The 13426-nt window shown below is 40.8% G+C and overlaps 1 protein-coding gene across 1 annotated transcript in view; it reads left to right on the plus strand.

Annotated features, from left to right (window-relative positions):
- LOC124803071 (ethanolaminephosphotransferase 1-like) overlaps positions 1–13426 on the plus strand; it is an 89408-nt gene that overhangs the window by 47572 nt on the left and 28410 nt on the right. The gene's annotated exons all lie outside the window — the stretch shown is intronic.

A 13426-nucleotide genomic window follows, 5' to 3' on the forward strand; every position in this document is an offset into this window, starting at 1 on the left:
ACTGTATTTTCTGAATTCGGAGATCCACTCTTTTTCATTTCCTGTTTAATTCTGTTTCTATCCATGTATGCACCATGACAACATCTGTTGTTCCATCCCTATTATTTACTTCTGTAAGTGCAAATAAGATGTCTTTTCCATGGCCTCTGACTAAATGTATACTGTTGTCCCAGTATGTTGACTGTAGCCGCCATCCAAATAACATCATGAAGAAGCAGCCATTACCATACAGATGCCTGTCACTGGCAATACATTGCTTGATTCACACAGCTGCTAATTTGCAACAAGTTTGTACGGTTGCCAAGGTTGGCTGGCATATTATGAAGTCTGCAGATTTCTGACAGATGAAGACTATAATGAGAATATGATAACGAGGAAACAGACAGACAATGTTTCCTTTTTGGGGGTGTTTTGGGGGTGGGGGGGCTACTCTTTTTTGCCCTTTCAGCCATCAGTTCTCCTGCTCTCATGTTTATCCAGTGTCCCTGAAAATCCCCAATCAGAGAGGAAGTATTATGTACGCTTTTACCTTGAATATTGGAACCATTCAGTAGCTCAGAATTGAGGAGTAAAAGAAATTAAAAATGGTGCTATAGTAAACCATGGACTATAAATATCACTATTCCCCGAATAGGGGAAAAGTTGAGCAGCTAACATAAAAAAAATAGACCTGTTGACATCTATGGAGAGAATAGGGTATGAGGCTACAAGGAGAGACTCCAAGAAGCTTCTACTTCTGATAAAAGTGCAAAGGCTTCTGCTTCCATGGCCAGTGTCAATTTGAATCAGTTCCTTTTGTGCACTGGGCTACATCATTTAAAACTAAAATTGATATTATGAACTCTAGTTTTAACCCTCTAAAGAAGAATTTGATCTAAAAGCTCAGCAAGTAATTTATTGTGTCTGTGTACTGTATATGCATGTTCTGTTCAGCAAGTAGTGGTTAACTTCATATAGACCCCAGAATTTAAATTTTTTTAAGAAGCTTTAAATGGTCTTGCTTGGTTGTTAAAATCTAACACTCTTCTGGCTTGGCAAAATGGACTAAGAGAAGGGCTCACAGTGGGGTGGGGGGACTCTTCTCGAAAAAATAAATAAATAAGGAGTTGTGGGGTTTTCAACACCCTCTGTTAGATAGGTGTGGAGAAACCACCACGATGGTTTAGATTTTACATTGCTCCACTTGGCTGATAGTCATTAACATAGTTTTTAAATTTGGCACACGTCTTGGATCCCACTATAAATCAGTTCCATGAGGTAACAAATGAGATGTAGTTTTTAAGATTTTTCCCAGTTAGATTGTTTGAACACATATATCCAAATTCAAGGTGAACACTTAATGTGTCAATATGTACAATATTTTAAGAACTGAGATAGTCATGTCCGTTAAGTTCTCTGAATGATGGTCTACATTCCAACTTTAATTAGATTAACTATTGAAATATTGTACAAAGTTAATTAGTCAAGTGATATCTAAGGTTTTCTTGACATGATTGATTAATTGTATACTTCTAGATGTTCTGCTAAGTTGTTTCATTGCACAATATTTCAATGACCAACTCAGCCACCCCATCATGTGCTGTGAGTTATGCTGTTGGGTGTAATCACTGTCTGGACTCCAACCAGACTGTGAACTGTTGTTGCTTTCACACTGCTATTTATAGCTGAGTTTCATTCTTGAAAATATAATGTAATTATTGAGTTCAAATTAATGATTGAATATAATAGAGGGAAAAATTCCACGTGGGAAAAATATATATAAAAACAAAGATGATGTGACTTACCAAACGAAAGCACTGGCAGGTCGATAGACACACAAACAAACACAAACATACACACAAAATTCTAGCTTTCGCAACCAACGGTTGCTTCATCAGGAAAGAGGGCAGGAGAGGGAAAGACGAAAGGATGTGGGTTTTAAGGGGAGAGGGTAACCTCGTGGGTAACCTTCAACCCATTACATGCAGTCTCCCATCCTTCATCAAAGACACCAACCACTTTCTCGAATGCCTGGAATCCTTACCCAATCTGTTACCCCCAGAAACCGTCCTTGTAACCATTGATGCCACTTCCCTATACACAAATATTCCACACGTCCAGGGCCTCACTGCGATGGAGCACTTCCTTTCACACCGATCACCTGCCACCCTACCTAAAACCTCTTTCCTCATTACCTTAGCCAGCTTCATCCAGACCCACAACTTCTTCACTTTCGAAGGCCAGACATACCAACAACTAAAGGGAACAGCCATGGGTACCAGGATGGCCCCCTCGTACGCCAACCTATTTATGGGTCGCTTAGAGGAAGCCTTCTTGGTTACCCAAGCCTGCCAATCCAAAGTTTGGTACAGATTTATTGATGACATCTTCATGATCTGGACCCACAGTGAAGAAGAACTCCAGAATTTCCTCTCCAACTTCAACTCCTTTGGTTCCATCAGATTTACCTGGTCCTACTCCAAATCCCATGCCACTTTCCTTGACGTTGACCTCCAACTGTCCAATGGCCAGCTTCACACGTCCGTCCACATCAAACCCACCAACAAACAACAGTACCTCCATTATGACAGCTGCCACCCGTTCCACATCAAACGGTCCCTTCCCTACAGCCTAGGTCTTCGTGGCAAACGAATCTGCTCCAGTCCGGAAGTCCTGAACCATTACACCAACAACTTGAAAACAGCTTTCGCATCCCGCAACTACCCTCCCGACATGGTACAGAAGCAAATAACCAGAGCCACTTCCTCATCCCCTCAAACCCAGAACCTCCCACAGAAGAACCCAAAGAGTGCCCCACTTGTGACAGGATACTTTCTGGGACTGGATCAGATTCTGAATGTGGCTCTCCAGCAGGGATAAGACTTCCTCAAATCCTTCATGAAATCCTCCCCACTCCACCAAGAGTGTCTTTCCGCTGTCCACCTAACCTTCATAACCTGTTAGTTCATCCCTATGAAATCCCCAAACCACCTTCCCTACCCTCTGGCTCCTACCGTTGTAACCGCCCCCGGTGTAAAACCTGTCCCATGCACCCTCCCACCACCACCTACTCCAGTCCTGTAAACCGGAAGGTGTACACGATCAAAGGCAGAGCCACGTGTGAAAGCACCCACGTGATTTACCAACTGACCTGCCTACACTGTGAAGCTTTCTATGTGGGAATAACCAGCAACAAACTGTCAATTCACATGAATGGACACAGGCAGACATTTTTTGTTGGTAATGAGGATCACCCTGTGGCTAAACATGCCTTGGTGCACGGCCAGCACATCTTGGCACAGTGTTACACCGTCCGGGTTATCTGGATACTTCCCACTAACACCAACCTGTCAGAACTCCGGAGATGGGAACTTGCCCTTCAGTATATCCTATCTTCTCGTTACCCGCCAGGCCTCAACCTCCGCTAATTTCAAGTTGCTGCCGCTCATACCTCACCATTCATTCAACAACATCTTTGCCTATGTACTTCCGCCTCGACTGACATCTCTGCCCAAACTCTTTGCCTTTACAAATGTCTGCTTGTGTCTGTGTACGTGCGGATGGATATGTGTGTGTATGCGAGTGTATACCTGTCCTTTTTTCCCCTAAGGTAAGTCTTTCTGATCCCGGGATTGGAATGACTCCTTACCCTCTCCCTTAAAACCCACATCCTTTCGTCTTTCCCTCTCCTTCCCACTTTCCTGATGAAGCAACCGTTGGTTGCGAAAGCTAGAATTTTGTATATGTTTGTGTTTGTTTGTGTGTCTATCGACCTGCCAGTGCTTTCGTTTGGTAAGTCACATCATCTTTGTTTTTAGATATAATGTAATTGGATAGATTAAACCTTTACTCAACAAATGGTGGCAAGAGAACACACAAATGAAACTATTACAGTTTGCAAACTCTCAAACCCAGTGACTCCTTCTTCTAGCAGAAGGATTGAAGGGAGGGAAGAGGGGTGAAGGAAAAGGACTTATGAGGTTTAGGAAAAAGGGTAGAGTTCGGAAAAGTCAACCAGAATCCCAGGTCACAGGATACCACACGGGATCAGGAGGAAGCCTGACTGTTGGGGACCACACTGGACAGATTTGAAAACATAAGAGGAAGGTGGATGTTTGGGGAACACTTAAGTCAGGTATTACTGCCAAAACATGTCCACAATAACTATTTGTTTCTTTTCTCTCTCTCTCTCTCTCTCTCTCTCTCTCTCTCTCTTTTTCCCCCACTTCCGTCTCTATCATATACAATGCAATTAGCTTTGCACTCTTATTAACTTGTGCATGATGTTTTGGCAGTAATCGCTGTCTGGCATGTTACTCTCTCTTCCACCTTTAAGCTCTCAGGTTTACAAATCTCGTCCAATGCAGTCCCCAACAATCATTCTTTCCTTCCCATCCCTTGCAGAAAGTCTTCCCCTGACCCAGGTTTCTGGACAACTCTTCCAAACTCTACCCCTTTTCCTAAACCACACCAGTCCTTTTTCTTCACACCTCTTCCTCTCCCTTCAACCCCTCTGTCAGAAAATGGAGCCACTGGCTACGAAAGCTTGCAAGCTTTAATACCTTTATGTGTGTGTTCTCCTGCTGCCACTTGGTGCGTAGATTTTTTATCTCCCCAATTACATTATATTTTCATAAATTATTTTCATTGAGTTTAGTTCTTGATGCCCACTGCACACTGTGATGCTCTTTCGTGTTTCAGGAGCTGCGTTGATACTCCATGAAACACAAATTCTCTCAGCATTTCTCAGTTCTGGTAGATGTGATAGCTGGCAAAACTATAATAAATCAGGTGCCAAACATTAAGCCTCATTTAAATTTAGACTCCTATTCCAGTTTATTAAGTTTTCTGATGTATTTATGTTGATTGACTCCTTAATTGTGGTGTCTCACAAACTTGGTGTTTGTACCACAATATTGGTCTTATTGTATTTTATTTCATAATTATATTCAAGACAGTGCTTGGCAGCAGCTGATTGGTTGACTCAGTCGGGTGTGTTGCTGATTTTTCTTGCATCACTCCTCAACTGTTCTGAGCGAGCGAGGTGGCACAGTGATTAGCACTGGACTCAAATTTGGAAGGGTGACGGTTCAAATCTGTGTCCAGTGATCCTGATTTAGTTTCTCTACAATTCTACGATTTCCCTAAATTGCTCCAGGCAGATACCGGGATAGTTCCTTTGAAATGGCACAGCCAATTTCCTTCTCTATCCTTGAAACGATTCAAGCTTGAGCTCTGTCTCTAATGGCGTTGACGTCATCCGGACATTAAACTTTAATATTCCTTCTTCTTTCGACTGTTCTGATAGTCTGCCCCATGTACAACATGACAGATCCACATGTAACATAGTACACACCCAGCTGTTAGTAGCATAGATCATCTTTAGCATTTCAGAGAAGACTTTTTATCTTACTTGAAGGGAGCAAAATACATTAGGTGCTAAGTTTCCATACTATTCTACCAATCTTTCCAGTTATTGGTCTGATATAAAGTAGATAAATCATTTTTTGCTTCTCTTCCTCTGTCTCAATCTCAGCCTCTTTCCAGGCATTTTCGATTTTGACACCGCCGCCCATTCAATTTGACAATCTAAGTACCAATTTGATCAGAATGCTATCCATAGGTGTTGTAATTCTTCTGTGATTAGTTCCAAGGAATCAGAAAGTGGGACTCTCATAAAGAGGGAGATCACATCAAGACTAACCATAATATTCATATCCCAGGGCTGCAATTGACTGAGGCAGTGAGCAAAGTTAGTCAGTCAGTTAGTTAGTTCATTAATATCTTTCATGTTAAATAGATCATTGTACATTCTCATCACAGTGAATCTGTAAATATGGCAACATGCTGAATATTTATAAGTTTTGTTTTAAATATATGGATGTGAGTTAGTAATTCCTACCCACCAACTTTTACACGTTACTGTAATGTAAATTCTTCTACAGAATGTAAGGCATTGTCAGTGAGAAACTTATTCGGTTTAGTTTCCAAATTTATTTTGCTGTCTGTCAGAAATATATCATCTCTGGGTAAGTGATAAAAATTTTTGTTACAGCATTGTACACCCTTTTTGTGCAAAGAGAACCTTAATGTGGAGTAATAAATGTCATTTTTCCTTCTGCTATTGTAATTATATGCATTGTTATTCCTTTTGAACTGCAGTGGATTAAAGCGACAAACTTAATGAGGAAATGAATATCCTGTGAAGCAGTAGTCATAATGCCCAATTACTTAAACAAATGTCCACAAGATGATTGTGGGTGAGCACCACGTATTATTCTTACAGCACATTTTTCAGCAACAAAGACTTTCTTTCTTAAAGATGAGTTACCTCAGAACATTATTCCATATTACATTATTCTATTAAAATATGTTAAAGATGTCAACTTAGTGATTTGTCTTTCTCCAAGATTTGCAGTGATTTTACATGCAAATGTGGCTGGACTAAGCAGTTTTAGAAGTTCTGATATGTGCGTTTTCCAGGTGAAATTCTCATTAATATAGATACCTAAGAATTTTGAAGTTTCCACCCTATTTATTATTTCCTCACTATGTTTACATCTATCATTGGTGCGGTACACCTAGGTCTCCAGAACTTAATGTGTGTCTTTTTAAAACAAGGTGAGGCCATTCGCAGAAAACCAGCCAATGGTACTTTTAAGAACATTGTTTACAACTTCTTCTGCTTCTTTATGAATGCTTGAATCGACTGCAGTACTAGTGATTCCTCCCCACTCAGAATTATGTTGCTAGACAATATTGGTTGAATTACTAAGTATGGCTTTCTGTGTTCTTTTGGTTAGATATGGCATCATGCATTGGGTGTTTCTAGCATCGATCCCATAACACTTCCATTTATGTAGGAGAATACAGTGATACACAGAGTCAAGTGTTTTAGGCAGGTCGCACAAAATTCCAACTGGCACTCTTTCACTGTTTGTGCTTGTAACATTTGGTGAGTGAACATATAAATGGCATTCTCAGTAGAGCAACTCTTGTGGAATCCAAACTTTGATTTGCTGAGGATATGATTGTTGCTAAGGTTAGATACTATTTCGTGTACACCTCAAAAATTTCGAAAAATGGCGTCAGCAGTGAGAAACAGGTCAGTAGTTATTAACATCTCTCTTATCACTTTTCCTAAAGAGGGGTTTGACACCAACATATTTCAATCTCTCTGGAGAAACATCTTGAGTCAGTGATACATTACACATCTGAAGACCAGGCTTATTATATGGAACAAATCTTTAGTATGGTACTCTATCAGAAACACCATCAAAGCCGTATGAGCTTTTATTTTTGAGAGAATGTGTAATTTTCTTAATTAGTTCCCTTTTCTAAACTGGAACAGACATTTGACAGCACAACAATAATCACTTTACTGTATTGTAAGTGGTGGCCTCTCATAACTTTGTGGTGAACTGTCCTTTCAATCAGTGGAGTTGTGAATGTGATGTTCGCATTTCCCCACATGTAAAAGAAAACACCAGCAACTCAGCAGAACACCTAGAAGAACACAATCAATTAGTCAAAGAGGCATGACACAAAACTGTAGCCTCAAGCACTGGAAGGGACAGACCACCACTTTCCCAATAGATGAAGTTATAATACAGAAGGTCACACAAAAATATGTGGTTACTGCTGAACTTTCAAATTTTAGTTCCCTCTTCTAAAATTGATCAAATATTTGACTGCACAACAGTAATTATTTTATTTTGTTGTACCTGTCGACTTCTCGCCACTCTGTGGTGAACTGTCCTGTCAGTCAGTATTTTATTCCATTTGTGAACTGTTTTGTCAAGTATAGTAGACTCTCGACTATCTAGTCTACTGTGGCAAGAGATCAAGCTGGATAACAAAGGAGCCAGATAGGCTGGAGTTCTGTAAATTTTCTCTTCCAACTCCAGCTGTACCATTCAAAACATCCTCTTTTATACAAAAACTCAATTTTATTAACATTTTCTGACTCCTTACATAATATATTCTAATAATAATGACAATATTATGAAAAGGATAGATTGCTACTCACCATATAGTGGAAATGTTGAGTCAGAGACCAAAACAACAAAGAGACTGTTAAACAAGCAAGCTTTCAGCCAAAAAGCCTTCTGGGTTAGGCAAAACAGTCCCCCCCCCCCCCCCCCCCCACACACACACACACACAGTCTCACTCACGCAAATGCAACTCTCACACACATGACCAGTCTCTGGCTGCTGAGGCTGCAGTGGGGTTGAGTTGGTGAAATAGAAGGCTGTGTAGTGCTGGAATGGGAATAGGGAATGGGATAGGTGGGTAAGGGCAACAACTAATGAAGGTTGAGGCCAGAAGGGTTATGTGAATGTAGGATGTATTGCAGGGAGAGTTCTCACCTACGCAGATCAGAGAAGCTGGTGGTAGAAAGGTTCCAGATGGCATAGGCTGAGAAGCAGCCATTGAAATAAGGAACAACATGTCGGTCAGTGTGCACAGCAAGTGGGTGGTGTAGCTGTTTCTTGGCCACTGTTTATCAGTGGTCATTCATGCAGACAGCCAGCTTGTTGGTTGTCTTGCCCACGTAGAACACAGCACATTCATTGCAGCTTATTTTGTCGACCACGTAACTGTTTTCACAGCTAGCCCTGCATTTGGTGGGATAGTTGATGCTGTGACTTGACTGGAGTAGATAGAGGTGGTGTGATGATATATGGGACAGGTTTTGCATCTAGGTGTATTACAAGGAATGAGCCATGAGGCAACGGGTTGGGAGCAGGGGCCTTTGAAGGCATAACCTGTAAACAAATCCCGGATAGAGAAATGGATATGTGCATAGCACCATCATATCTCAACCTATTTATGGGTCATCTAGAGGAATCCTTCCTAACCACCCAGAATCCCAAACCCATCACCTGTTTCATATTCACTGATGGCATCTTTGTGATCTAGATTGAGTGTGAGGACACACTATCCACATTCCTCTAGAACCTCAACACCTTCTCCTTCATTCGCTTCATCTGGTCCTCAGTGTTGACTTCCACCTCAAAGACGGCTACATCAGTATCTCCATCCATATCAAACCTACCAGCCACTATCCACTTGCTACAGCTGCCACCCATTCCATAATAAGAAGTGTGTTCCATACAGCCTAGCCAGCCCATGGCCATCACAACTGTAGTGACAAGCAGTCCCTCTAGAAATATACCAAGGGTCTCACTGAGGCCTTCAAAGATCGTAATTACTCTCCCATCCTTGTACAGAAACAGATCTCCTGTGCCTTACCTCTCCAGTCACTCTCCCCCACCTCCCAGAGTCCTATTATCAGGCCACAGGGGAGCAATCCCCTTGTGACATAGTACCACCCAGGACTGGAGCATCTGACTCACATTCTTTGCCAGGGTTTCAAGTTCCTCTCATCATGCCATGAAATGAGAAATTTCCTACCCACTATCCTTCCCATCCCTCCCACAATAGTATTCTGCCACCCATTTAACGTACACAGTATCCTTGTCTATCCCCACACAACCCCTACTCTGAACCCCTTGCCTGATAGCTCAAATCCTTGTAGACCTAGATGCAAGACCTGTCCCATGTATCCTCCCGCCACAACATACTTCAGTCAGATTTAAAGTGTCACCTGTCCTATCAAAGGCAAGGATACCTGTGAAGCCAGTCATCTGATCTACAAGCTAAGCTGCAACCACTGTGCTGTGTTCTACGTGAGCGTAGCAACCAACAATGTCTGTCCACATGAATGGCCAGTGACAAACTGTGGCCAAAAAACAGTTGGACCACCCACTTGCTGAGCATGCTGGCCAACATGTCGTTCTTCATTGCAATGACTGCTTCTCAGCCCATGCCATCTGGATCCTTCCCACCAACAACAGCTTTTCTGTAATGCGCAGGTGGGAACTGTCCCTGCAATATATCCAACGTTCCCATAACTCTCCTGGCTTCAACCTTTGTTAGTCATTGCCCCTACCCGTGTATCCCATTCCCTTTTCCCACTGCACTGCCTTCTATTTCACAAATGCACCCTGCCTTTATACTTCCTTCAGTCTCCCTCCCTCCCTTCCACCACTCTTCAACTAACCCCCTCACTGCACATGGCTGCCCTACCCTCTCTCCACCTCGTCCCTGTGTGCTCCCATAAACAACACTTTGTGGCCCCCAGCTTTCTCCTTACCCCCACCACCCAGACTACTACTCCCATCGTGCAAAGTTGCTCACAGTCTGGCCTCGGCAGCCAGAGATAGGTCGTGCGTGCGTGCGTGCGTGCGTGTGCGTGTGTGTGTGTGTGTGTGTGTGTGTGTGTGTTAATTTAGAAGAAAGTTTTTTGGCCGAACTTGTTTAGCAGTCTTTTTGTTGTGCCTGTCTGTGACTTGACATTTCCACTATATGGTGAGTACCAGTCTATCCTGTTCATAATTTGTCATTATTTCATCCTGAATTTTCTATTACATGATAATTATAAGTGTTCATGTAAATACTGCACCCTACAAAAATTATTACAAAAAACAGAAAGCAGTCTGCATTGTAAAGTATGATTACATGTGTGAAAAGCCAGCTCTCAGAAAAAGGATGAAACTTACAGGTTTGATAGATTGATGATTTGATAGTATTTTGTGTTTATTCGATAGTGTTTTGTGTTTATTTGATAGTGTTTTGTGTTTATTTGATAGTGTTTTGTGTTTATTTGATAGTGTTTTGTGTTTATTTGATAGTGTTTTATGTTTATTTGATAGTGTTTTGTATTTATTTGATAGTGTTTTGTATTTATTTGATAGTGTTTTGTATTTATTTGATAGTGTTTTGTATTTATTTGATAGTGTTTGGTAGATGACTGGATCCATCCTTTAGCCCTCTTCTATACTGCAACATTCCTCCACTTACACAAACAGATGATATCAGCTGATGTTCCTTCCTCCTGCTCATTAATGTACTGCAGCACTGCCTCAATCATCTTAAACCCTTCAAAATGAGAGGTGAGACTGAGATTTTTCTCATCATCTAAATTCATCTACTCATCTCATATTACTCCCCATCCCCTGCATCACCATTCACACAATTTCTTCAGTTTGTTGATCAGCTTCATCATTCACCATCCAGTCTGCGATGTCCTCTGAATGGACATCCTCACAGCCTGATTACATTTGTGAATAGTGAAACGATTACATTTGTGAATAGTGAAACGATATCATCATTTTCATGTTTGACTATGATTCCACACATCGATTCAAAATTAAAATGTCCAACTTCATGGTCGAAAAGAATATTGCAAGACCTTCCAAGTGATATGTTCAGAATATCGTCCCATGCTTAAGCCAATGACCTTATGACATCTAGCAAGTCAACCCTCTTGAGAATGGTTACACAGTTTTCAGTATTGTCATTTGCTGAAATCATCAAATTAAGATGATGGAGGTTGATGGTTAAAAAAAAAGCTTTGATTTCTCCTTTTGTGAGTTCGTCAGTTGCAGGATGCAAAGGCACATTATCAAAGAGCAGCAGAGCGTTCCTCAGTAAATTGTTGTCAGTTAAATATTTCTCTACAGTTCGCAAAAATTCATTTTGGAAGCATTCATCCATGCTTTTTTTTATGAGAGTAATGAAGGGACAGTGATTCTCAATTTTTCAGGTTCTTGAAAGCTCTTAGTTTCTGTGATTTCTGTATTAATGTAATTGTAATTTTACGGTTGCCAGTTGCATTACTGCAAGCCAATATGCGAACTCATTCCTTATGTTTCTTGTATTGAGATGCCATAGCTACCATTTTTGAAGCACGTGTTTTGTAGGGAGCATCTTGTAATTTAAACCACTCTCATCGCAGTTGTGCTCATACAACTGTTCACCAGAAATTCCTTCATCATCAGTTAACTTCAGACCATAGTCTTTAAACAATGGCACAGCCTCTTTGTCAGCGGATAAAGCCTCTCCACTTATGGTAATCTGGCGAATACCAAATCATTTTTTTTCACTAATCCAATTGTCTGTGATTGACAGTAAATTCTGAATTTTCTCCTTCTATTTGCCACTGAAATTGCAATACTTTTTCTTGCAATACTGGCCCAGTTTCAAACAGACCCATTCCTCTTTAAATGTTCGTGTAACTTTCAACATTCTCTTTCTTATTTTTATTCCACTCCACTAGCTTGGGAAGCACACTGTTTTTCAATTTCTGCTCAATTTTTCTTCCAGTGTCTAACTGTACTTTTTCCTACCCTTAGGTCCAAAACAGTAATTTTGGCTGCTACCCCAGAATCCAGTTACAGCATGTAGTTTCTGATCCATAGTCACTATAAGCATTTGCATATTGTTTGATTAAAACACAAAGAACCACATAAAACAATAGTTTAATAATGCACACACTTTGGAAATCTGATGTGGAACTGAAGGAACAAAGAACACAGACTTGCCAAAAGAGCTACTCCTGTGCATGTTCATTGTTGTTTGTGAACACTGGAAGAGGGCTACTGAGGAACATTTGTTCAAGAGTGGTTCCGGTAATTTATTTGATGTTAACAATACTGTATGTACCATATAATTGTGATTCCAGGTGCACTAGAAGCACCAGAGACGCATAACAATTAGAAAGGCCAACTGACATTGTAGCTGGTGCCAACTTCCTAAATCTTTGAAAGAGTATAGTATGTACAATAAGTTGATCCTCATTTTATCACAGAGAAGTATTATTGTGATATTAATTAAATATATCAGATTAAGTGGGCAGGGTACTCAAGAGTTTACCATAGCTAGATAAGTAAAAGAGAAATTTCATTTTGTCTTACTCCATATCATTGCATGTATATGTTGAGGCAGCACTTGCCACACTCAGATCACTCCCTCTTCCCCTCGATGCATTTTCTTCTTTCAGATGTTTCTGTTAGCTTTAATTTGTGAATTCATTGGCCCTGAAGGTTGAGATCCATCATTTCTTTCATTGTTTGGCACAGTCTCCCAGGCCTTTGCATGTAATAGAGCTGTTACAAATATTGGGGTACAGTTTTGTTTAAATATTTTAAATGTCTCTATTGTGTCTAAAAGATCAGTGCATCTGAGTGCCATTGGAGGACGTGGGTTCAATTCCTGGTATTACCAATGATTTTTCCTTAGTGGGAGGACTGGAACAGGTTCCACTCAGCCTCATGATATCAACTGAGAAGCTACTTAAATAATAAATAGTAGCTCCAAGGTCTGGAAAATCAATAATGGCCAGAAGAGCAGTGTGCTGATCCATGCCTCTCCATACTACATCCGAGTGACGCCATATGGCAGAGGATGACACGGCAGCCGGTCGGCCTCGTATGGTCCTGTAGGTCTGATCACAGAATTTAGAGTGTAATTTCCATGTTGAGAGATACTGAGACAGTTGGAAATCTGAATATTTATTGTTAGGTGTTATCTATGCACCTTGTTATCACGCCTGTTAATAGTGGTTGATTTTAAAGTGATGAAATAGAAATTGTTGCAATG

This window comes from Schistocerca piceifrons, chromosome 6 (assembly GCF_021461385.2).
Source record: "Schistocerca piceifrons isolate TAMUIC-IGC-003096 chromosome 6, iqSchPice1.1, whole genome shotgun sequence".
NCBI classification, from domain to species: domain Eukaryota; kingdom Metazoa; phylum Arthropoda; class Insecta; order Orthoptera; family Acrididae; genus Schistocerca; species Schistocerca piceifrons.